Raw genomic sequence first — 10,458 nt, 5'->3', positions numbered from 1 at the left:
CTAGACCAGAGGATGTACACTGGTACAGATAGGAACTGGAAACATAGGGAATCCAGGGCGAATGATCCCTTCAAGACCAGTGGAGTGAGTGGCAATACTAGGAGGGTAGAGGGAGAGTGGGTTAGAAAGGCGGAACCGATTACAAGGCTCTGCATATGACCTCCTCCGTGGGGATGGACAACAAAAAGTGGGTAAAGGGAGACATCGGACAGGGTAAGATATGACAAAATAATAATTTATAAATTATTAAGGGCTCATGAGGGAGAGGGGATTAGGGAGGGAGGGGAAAATGAGGACCTGATGCCAGGGGCTTAAGTGGAGAGCCAATATTTTGAGAATGATGAGGACAGTGAATGTACAGATGTGCTTTACACAACTGATGTATGTATGGATTGTGATAAGAGTTGTATGAGTCCCTAATAAAACGATAAAAAAAGAAAGAAATATCGCAGTTTGGTTTCGTCTTTTCTGGTATCACATGTCAATGAGATCAAGCTGTAACTCCTAGAAGTTTTTAAGCATTAGCTGGATTCTCTCCACATGTCCTGCTCTCCAACACACATCTGTAGTTCTTTTCAAGCAAGGTAGGAACCTGCACACTTTGGAAGGCACATTTGCTCTATAGTAGACCCTGAAGATTCTGGGAAGACCTGTTTGCAAAGCTGAAAACGTCATACCAGTTATGTTTAACTATTACAAGAATCTTTAGTGGGTCAAGAATCTTACCCACTATTTTTATTCGATCCGTATGCTAAGCTGCATTTCACTTAGGGGATCTTTTTCTGGTAGAGATCTTAGAGATAAAAATGAATTGAAAAAAAGTTTTTATTATTGTTTTCCCCATCTCTACTGAACAAGCACTAAGTCCCTTTGCCTTTCAAATTGAACCACTCTTTTTCAGTTGATCTCTCTGTCTTTTTGTTCTATTAATATAAAGCGAGACCAATGATACACACATTTCAGCATTTTACCAGAAAGTCTCCTTCTTCCAATAAAAGGTCCCAAGTTATTCTTTCCAGGATATTTTACAAACCAATCATGTTTGCCTCAGCAACAGGAGCGGCCATCTGTTCCAGGCTGCGAAAGCACTTCCCCTACAACTACATCTTGAGACTTTGTCCGTGATCTGTTCATTGTTTTGCCCGTGTAGTGATGATTGGGGGGAGATTCTGTTTCATGTGGACTCCTAGGCACTGGAGACAGCTGGATATCTCTCAACTGCTCTTTTTCTGGAACTATCTGCCTGTCAGCTGGGGTTACAGTGCAATTGGATCATGTGCCTCTCACTTTCCACAACACATGGGGCATGTCTGGTTTCTAGTTTACATGATATGACAAAATTTCCGTAGCATCATAATTACTAGTATTTGAGTATCATTCATTTTCCAATCCACACTAGCATTATGTCCATTGATATTACACCACTTCAAGGTATTATGTATATTCCAGGGTATTATGTATATTCTAAATTATGTATATTCAAGGGTATTATGTATATTCTAAATGAGAAGGTACCATAGAAGGGTCTCAAAAAGATGTGGACATCGATGCCATTGCTGAATTAATTGACAAAAGTAACTAACACAATCATTGCCATTGGCAGCCTATAGGACAGCATAGAAGTGCCTCATCATGTTTCATACTGCATCTAAGATAGATACCTTTCAAGAAGCAGGCTACCACATCTTTCTATGGTGCATTGGCTGGTGCACTCTAACTGCCACACTTTGAGTGAGCAGCCCGATGTTTACCCACGGTGCCAACAGGCCCCCTGGAAGTTATAGTGGGGGAGAAAAAAATCACCACTTTGCAATCAACAATGCCACAATTATTTATTCACAGGAGCTAATCTTATTGGCTGAGATTAAGGCTAAGGAAAGGTATATTATGCCATCAAGACATCATTTCAGACAAAAGTTTTGTTATTTTTAAAAAATTTTTAAGATGTTAAGTACATAAATAGATTTACAATAAATAATTTCAGATAAAATAAAGAAAAATTAAAATATGAGACATTAGATGTTGATAATTTACAAAATAGACAATTACTAGAATATAGAGAAATAAAGAGATGGTAAGTTTGCGTGCATTTTTTCACTTTTAAACTTATAAGGTCCCCAAAAATATTCAATGGGAAGCAGATGCTTTCTTCAATTAATGGTGCTGGAAAAATGGATATCTACCCGCAGAAAAAATGAAGCAAGACCTTACCTCAGTACATTCACAAGAATAAACTCAAGGTGGATCACAGACCTTGAGATAAAACCCCAAACAATGAGGGCCTTAATGAGGGAATTGGGAAAACACTGAGAACCTTGGCACAGGGAATACATAGGCTATCAGAAATAGGGAAGGATGCAAATACAGAGGAGTCACAAATAGACAAGTGGGATATTCTGAAGATAAGCCACCTGTGTACAGCAAAAGAATTCACCAAGAGAGTAATGAGAGTCCACCGACTGGAAAAAAACATCTTTAGCAATGACACATCAGACAAAGGCCCTATTACTAAAATCTATAATACTGTGCAAACTTACAATAAGAGAAAAACTAATTGTCCACTGAGGAGGAGGGCAAAGGACTTGAACAGAAGTCTCACAGAATCTGAAATCCGAATGACCAGTAAACATATGAAAAAATGTCCCCGATCCTTAGCCATAAGATAAATGCAAATCAAAACAACTGTGAGATACCACCTAACAGCCACAAAGACAGGCCGATTCAAAAAATCAGAAAGCAACAAGTGTTGGAGGGACTGCGGTGAGATAGGAACTCTCATCCACAGCTGATGGACCTGCAGGTATATACAGCCACTATGAAAATCAATTTGGCGATTTCTCAAACAAATGGAAATTGAGTTATGACCCAGCAATCCCCCTACTGGGCATATAATCAGAAGAGGCAAGAAACAAACCACGACCAGACATCTGTGCTCCAATGTTCATTGCAGCACAGTTCACAATTGCAAGGAGTTGGAAACAACCACATTTCCATCAACAGATGAATGGATTAAAATACTCTAAGAAATTATGTTAAGTGAAGTAAACCAAGCACAAAAGAACTAGTATAACATTAGTCTGCTGAGGTAAATTTATATATATATATATATATACACACACACACACACAAATTTATTTATATATATATATATATATATATATATACAGAGAACAGAAAGGTAAGTGCAAAAGGGCACAGGGAAAAAGCTACTATACACAAACACTCCAGGGGTGAGGTTCGGGCCAGACCAAATCCAGGGGTACATATGGTAGCCAAATAAAATGGGGTGAAGGGAGGAAAGCGGAAAGGAAAAAAAAGATGTGTGATGGGGGAATAGGGCACTGACCGACCCAAGGGGAGGGTATTGTTTGTGTCTCCACAGGGAAAGAGGGACCAGACATAAAGCCAGTGCCAGACGAATGCATTGTGCCGGCAAGGAGTGGGGAGCCAGTGGAGAGACCTGAGAGTTCGGCCCCCATACCAGCTACATGGACAACTGCCCCTCACCCCAGAAGAATTTACTTGAGAGGATGGCACTGAAGCTGCAGCTAGGGGAGAGGGGCATGTCTGATCAGAGCAAATGGGAGTAATTAAGGGGGGTGGGAAGAGAGAATGAAGCACATCCTCGCCAATCAGGCCTGGAGGACGATATCCCCACTCTGAACAGCCAATAGATGGAGTGGGCAATATGGCTGAACCCACTAGGAGACATGCCATCCCTTGATGGCCCAGGACCCTAAGGGGGACAAGACTGGAGACTCTGGGTTAGGACTGACCCAGACTGACCCTGTGACACTGAGGCAAACCACTAAAAGCGTGCAGCAGAACAACCACGGGAGCAGAGCAGGGAGCCCCCGAGGGAGTACAAAGGACAGACTCTGGGGCCAAAGCATGGTACCCCCTGGGACCTGACAGAAGGACATGCCTAGAGATAAAAAATTAGACCTTGATCTATTTACAGGTTTTTCTTTCTTTTTAATTTTTTTCTTTTAATTAATTTATTCTTCTATGCGTAATTGGTTTCCTTTTTTGTTGTCACCGCTGTGTTCTCACTCATCGCTTATCTTGCTATGACTTGATTTTTGGTGCATATTATTATCTCTACAGATCTATATAGATAAGATAGACAGGATGAATAGTCTGGAGTAGAAAACAAGGGGATCAGTGGTTCTGGGGGGACATGGGAGAAGGGGAGGAGGGAGTAAGGAGGTGGTGCTGACCAACCTAGGGAGAGGGGAGGAATAAGTGATCCAAAATCAGTAGCTAGGAGAATGTGAGAGGCATGGTAGTGATTCAGCAAGGGCAAGGTGACCGAGAGAAATTACTGAAACCCAAATGAAGGCTGAGCATGATAGTGGGACAAGAGGAAAGTAAAAGGAAATAGAGGAAAGAACTAGTTGACAAAGGGTATTTATAGAGGTCTAAAGACTGGAATGCACATATGTAAATAATTTATATAAGAGTGTGAGGAAACAGATCTATGTGCATATATTTATAGGTTTAGTATTAAGGCAGCAGAAGGACATTGGCCCTCCACTCAAGCACACTGGCTGGTGTGCTTCTGCCATGGGGAACTTGTTGCTTCTCAGCTAGATGGTTGCTTGTTTATCTTCAAGCCTTTAAGACCCAAGAAGCTATATCTTTGATAGCGGACACCATCAGCTTTCTTTACCACATTTGCTTATGTACCTGCTGTGTCTTCAGCGATCATCTGGGAAGGTGAGTATCATGGAATGCCAGTTTAATAGAACAAAATGTTCTTGCATTGAAGGAGTACTTGATTAGAAGCCCAATGTCCATTTCTTACCTTAATACTAAACCCATAAATATATGCACATAGATCTATTCCTCCATCGTCATATATAAATACATTTTCATATGTACACGCTTACATTTAGACCTGTATAAGTGCCCTTTGCCTCCTAGTTCTTTCCTCTGTTTCCTTAAAAAAAGAAAGAAAAAGTATGGACTCTTAATGGGGTTGTAAACAGTGCAAATTTTTTCTTTGTTTTTTTTGTGGGGGTAACATTATCAATATGGCAATTTTACACCTCAACTAATATTTTATAATGTTAATGGAATGTTTCTTAAGATCCATCATATATCAGCCTCATATTCTTACTCTAGCCTACTTAACATTCTCAAAGTATCTGCAACTCCAAATGTATGCTACTGGAGAGCAGATTGAATTATCTTTATTTTTGCAGTAAGTAGATGGAGACAAGTTACTTGCTTAATAAATGCTTACTAGATTGAACTGGCTTTCATTGAGTTGGATGGAATTGAATTTCCAGTAATAAAGGTAGGTCTCTTTATTTGTATGCCCATATTACCCTGCCAGATACTCATTCACAGGCTGTTAAGTGGATCAGAGCAGTTTTATTTCTTGTTGGACAAGCGATTCTCTTCTTGAAACACGTCACACACTATTTACTGTACTCCTCTAAGTATCAAGCTAAAGAGAAATTACCCTTCTAGAGACCTTCTCAGACACGTTGGATTTGATCAACGGATTAAAGGAGAGAGGTAACCCCATGCAAGTAACTTATATTCAGTTTTACCTTTAGTATTTCCATTAGCATAAAAATTATCTTGATACAGATAAAGCTGGCTTAACTTGTGCATTACATTACTTTGGGTAAGACATGATAACTGAAATATAGAAAGTCAAGTTTACGACAAGACAGACCATCACTTGTGTTGCCTACTATAACTATCTCAAGGAGAAAAAGGATGCATTCTGTAATGATGTACTGTCCGTAGCCCCATTAGCATTTGTTTTTATCTGTAAATATAATGGGATATGAGCTTGTTCTCCTGGACATCTATACGATTTATCCTTGATTCTGTCGCCGCACTTTTTCAAATGGACGCCCTTAATTACTTTCCTTTGCATTTGCAAACAGCTGAACATTCATTTCCCTCTATTTACTACACACAGGAGCCACTGTTTTAAGGAGTTCCTATTATTTAAAAATATGTTCATTGAATTTATTCCATGTACTGCAAAACAATATTTTAAGTCAATTAGTTTACTTAGGTTGCACATGAACCTCTATTAAACTCTATAATCAGAGAAAGCAACAGATAGTTGTAATTTATTAATATGAACCTGGGAGGAATAAAATAATATTCTTCCTTTAAAAGATGTACTATATAATTAATACATAGGAAATATTTATAAATCAGCTTCATTAGAAACCTTTATTGTTGTAGCTATCACTACATTTAACATTCCTCCCTAACACGGAGCAAAGACAGATTTGGAAAATCTGGCTATCATTGAGTGATCTGCTCCAAATCATGAAATTTACCAAACTATTTGGTAATCCCTTGCATTCACAATCAGATTATTGGTAGATACTGAGGAAGTTTGTCAATAAATTTTTTTAAGTGTTCATTTTATAATGATACATTTTATTTTGGGTTAGAGGCCTGAGAGAAAGACTGCATCCGATATTGCAGATTTATTTTAGATGAAAAGTAAAGAGCTTGGGTATACAAGCTCATCACAAGAATTCCACACGTCACCATTCATGTGGGAAGGGCCAGGACAGTTGTGATAGGATTTGTGTGTCAAAATGGCTCTTGAGGAAAATGTGGGCAGAGTTCCGCCTGTCAGTCAGGTCGCAGCTGGAATAGAAGGTGACTGAGATAAATGGCTCTCCTATCAGTCATCTCACTTTCTCCCTGGAGACAGGGCTCTCTCTCTCTCTGCTTTCACATTCCTGTGGATGACCTACATGGAGCCACGCTGAGACCTGTGAGAGCCCACCATCACTGGATCCACAAGTCTTTGCACCCTCTGGCCTGTGATCTTCCTGCATTTTGTATCATTGCATGTCCTCCAAGAATCTGAAGAGTGATTTATGGTTAAGATTGAACTTATGGGCTAATATTGGAGTTACGGACTTGTTCTGGACTGGGGTGGGATGCATTCTTAATATACAATGACCCTTTGATATAAAGCTCATTCCTATACCTATATGAGTGTCTCTGATTTTTTTTTCTTTAGTCAACACGGACTCAGACAGTGACGGTGCATTATTACTTCCCCAGGGAGCCTATGTCCTGCCACTCTATCATCACGAGTCTATTCCTCTTGGGCTCTATTTGGCCTAGTAGCATTGCAGCCAGTTCAACAGAACCAGCTCCATGGTAGCTCTTCTCTGGTGTAAGATGACTGTCCACTGGGTTGGCAGTCCCCTTTGCCTTCTTTCAGCTCTTGGATTAGTAATGGTTTCTGGTTTGACAGTTTGCTTCATTTAAACAGCTATCCAATTGTGTGATTCAAACCAGAAAGGCTACAATTCCTGGAAACATTTATATTTACATTGAATTTAATTTATGAAAATATAAATGATGAATATTTGTAAGAGGACACATATTCATTTGGAGTAGATGGGGTGCATTCAAGCATAAGTGGGAAATTATTTATTTTTTAACTTGGTGCTCAAAATTCCCTGCCGTGGAGTCTCTACTGGCTCATCATGACCCCGGTGGGTCTCAGAGGCTGTACCTGTTGATGGGAGTCAAATAGTCTACCATCCAGACAGCTGCCTAAGGCACCACCACTACCCCATGGGGGCTTCCTTAGGATGGGAAGTCATGGTTTATTTGTTAAATAAAATGCATTCAGATTTCAGATTATTGATGACAGGATTTATAAGAGCCCTTTGGATGTGACTAGGAGAAAATGATAAGTTTTATATTTTCTAAAAAATGATTTTGATAAGCAGAAATTGATCAGTATCGAAAGAAGTTTCAGCAAGTTTGGCCAGAGGAGAAAAGATAAAGACAGGTTAATTATACTAAGGGAATCATTTAAGGAGCATTTTGTGAAATCATGAAAACAACATGTTGGCTGCTGATTATCTTCTTTATGAGGAAAAGTCAAACACGTAGCCACCGTGGTTACCATTCATACGTGCATGATATATTGATTTCGCCCAAACGAAGCCTGCTGGAACAGGATCCTGCAATCAGCGCATGGCTGCAGACACAGACACATTCTCTCAGACACATGCTTGTCTTGTTAGGGTGCCTTAAAGGAAAAAAAAAACTGTCAACTCAGAATAGTAACTTCCAAGAGGATCTGCTGGGCTAGTTTAATTCAAGGAAGAGAAGTCGGCTGAGAAGGTGATGGCAAGTACCTGAGAATCTTGGAGGGATTCCAAAGAGATCAACTTGATATATTTTCTTGAACTGCAAGAGAGGATCATGGTTGCTATTTTGACTGTAGTTGGTTCTGATTCAGACTCCTAGAAACCTTACAGACTTCAGAAGGAAAGACAAGCTGTTTCTACACCAGCCTTGGGAGTGTCCTGAAGTTTGAGACCATTGCTGCAGCCACTGTCATTTCATCTTATGGAGGGCCTGGCTCTTTTATTCACTTCCTTACATATTATGCTGCCCTTCCATTTATTAAGCATAATGTCCTTATGTGGGGACTGGCCTGCCCTAACAACATGCATAAACTCTGTGAACTAAAGTCTTGCCATCCTTGTCTCTAAGAAGCATGCTGGCTGTAGTTCTTCCAAGACAGATTTGTTTGTTCTCTTGGCAGTCCAAGATTCTTTCAATATTAAATACAAGTAGTATAATTCAAAGGCATCCAATTTTTTGGTCTTCTGTATTCAATACCAAACTACCACATATGCCTATGAGTTAACTGAAAATGCCATGGCTTGGCTTAGGCACACTTCAGTCCTCAAAGTAAAATCTTTGCTTTTCAACACTTCAAAGAGGTCTTATATAGAAAGTTTATCTAATGCAATGTATGGCTTAATCTCTTGACTGCTGCTTCCATGAACAATTATTGTGATTCCCAACAAGACAAAATCTTGGACTTCAACCTTTTCTCCATTTATCATATTATCTATCAGTCCACTTATAAGACTGAGTTTTCTTTGCATCTTCACAAGGAAGGATTTCAATTGCTCATTTTAAGTAAACAAGGCTTTGTCATAAGCATATCAAAGGTTGTTAATAAGTCTTTCCCCAATCCAAGTGCCACAATATTCTTCATAAAAATCCCTAATGGTTTGTTCAGCATACAAATTGAATAAGTATGGTGAGATGATCTAACTCTGGTGCACCCCTTTCATCATTTTAAACCATGCAGTCGCTGTTTTGTTTGCTTCACACAATTGCCTCTTGATGTATGGACAAATTCCTCATGAGTACGATGAAGTGTTCTGGAACACGCAATGGAATACCTTCTCTTAGTCAACATTTCACAGGTAGACAGCTTTCTTATATTTTATGCTTTAAGCCATGACCCACCTGACATCAGCAATGATATTCTTTGCCCGATGCCCTCCTCTGAAACTGGCTTGAAATTTTGAGAGTGCCTGACAATATATTACTGCAACCTTTATTAAATTACCAGCAGGAAAAATGTTACTTGAATGTGGTATTGATGATGCTCTTCTACATTTTGAGTACCCTGTTGGGCCAACTTATTTTGGATTAGCTACAAATATGCTTCTATTTCAGTTGAACAAATAGCTGTGTTACAAATTTCCTGGCACAGACAAGTGAGTGCTTCCAGTGCTTTATCACTTGTTGAAACATTTCAATTGGTATTCCATCATTTTCTGGAGCCGGTTTTTGGCTAAAGCTTTTAGTGCAGCTTGATCTTGTTCCTTCAGTATCATTGGTTCTTGTTCATGTGCTATTTATGAAATTGTTGAATGTTGAATAAGTCTTTTTGTATAGTAACTATGTATTGTTTCTATATTCTTTGTATGCGCCCTGTACCACTCAATATTTTTTCCATTTAAAAAAAAACAACAACAAAGCTCACTACCATTGAGTAGACACAGTCTCATAGGGTCTCTACAGAAGACCTGTAAAGCTGCCCTGTGGGGATTCTACGTATTCTAGGCTTCTACTACTGTAACTTGAGACTTCATTTTTTTCCTTTTAGTTATATATCCTGAACATGTTATTCCTTTTTAGTTTTCTAGCTATAGACTTTTGCACATTTAATTATAATATTTGATTTTTTCCATTAAGAGCTTATCTTTAAATATTTCGGTTCTACTCTCTGATTTAATCATTTCTCCCATTTACCTTGCCCATTCTACTATTGAAAACAAGTTGTAGAGTCTCTTTTGACATCTCTTTTGATCTTTTATTTTTTTCCTGTGCTTTTAATAACCTTTGTCCTTTTTCATGTATGATGTTTTTGCTATCAAACCACATATCATCATTTGTTCGGGCATTCGTTTTCAATGTATCAAATCTGTTCCTGAGATGTTCTCAAAATTAGGTTGGGGTAGACTGAAGGTCATATTTTTTGCTTGTGTGGACTTGGTTTACATTTCTTCACCTTCAACCTCTACTTACGTATGAGCGAGCCAGTGATAGCATGTTTCACATGCAGCCCTGAACCTGGATTTAGTGGCTGATGCTGAGCTTCTCCATCATCACTTCCCACGTGTGCAGTTGATT

This window comes from Tenrec ecaudatus, chromosome 15 (assembly GCF_050624435.1).
Source record: "Tenrec ecaudatus isolate mTenEca1 chromosome 15, mTenEca1.hap1, whole genome shotgun sequence".
Classification (NCBI taxonomy): domain Eukaryota; kingdom Metazoa; phylum Chordata; class Mammalia; order Afrosoricida; family Tenrecidae; genus Tenrec; species Tenrec ecaudatus.
The sequence above is the reverse complement of the archived record's forward strand: the minus strand, read 5'-3'. Positions refer to the sequence as shown.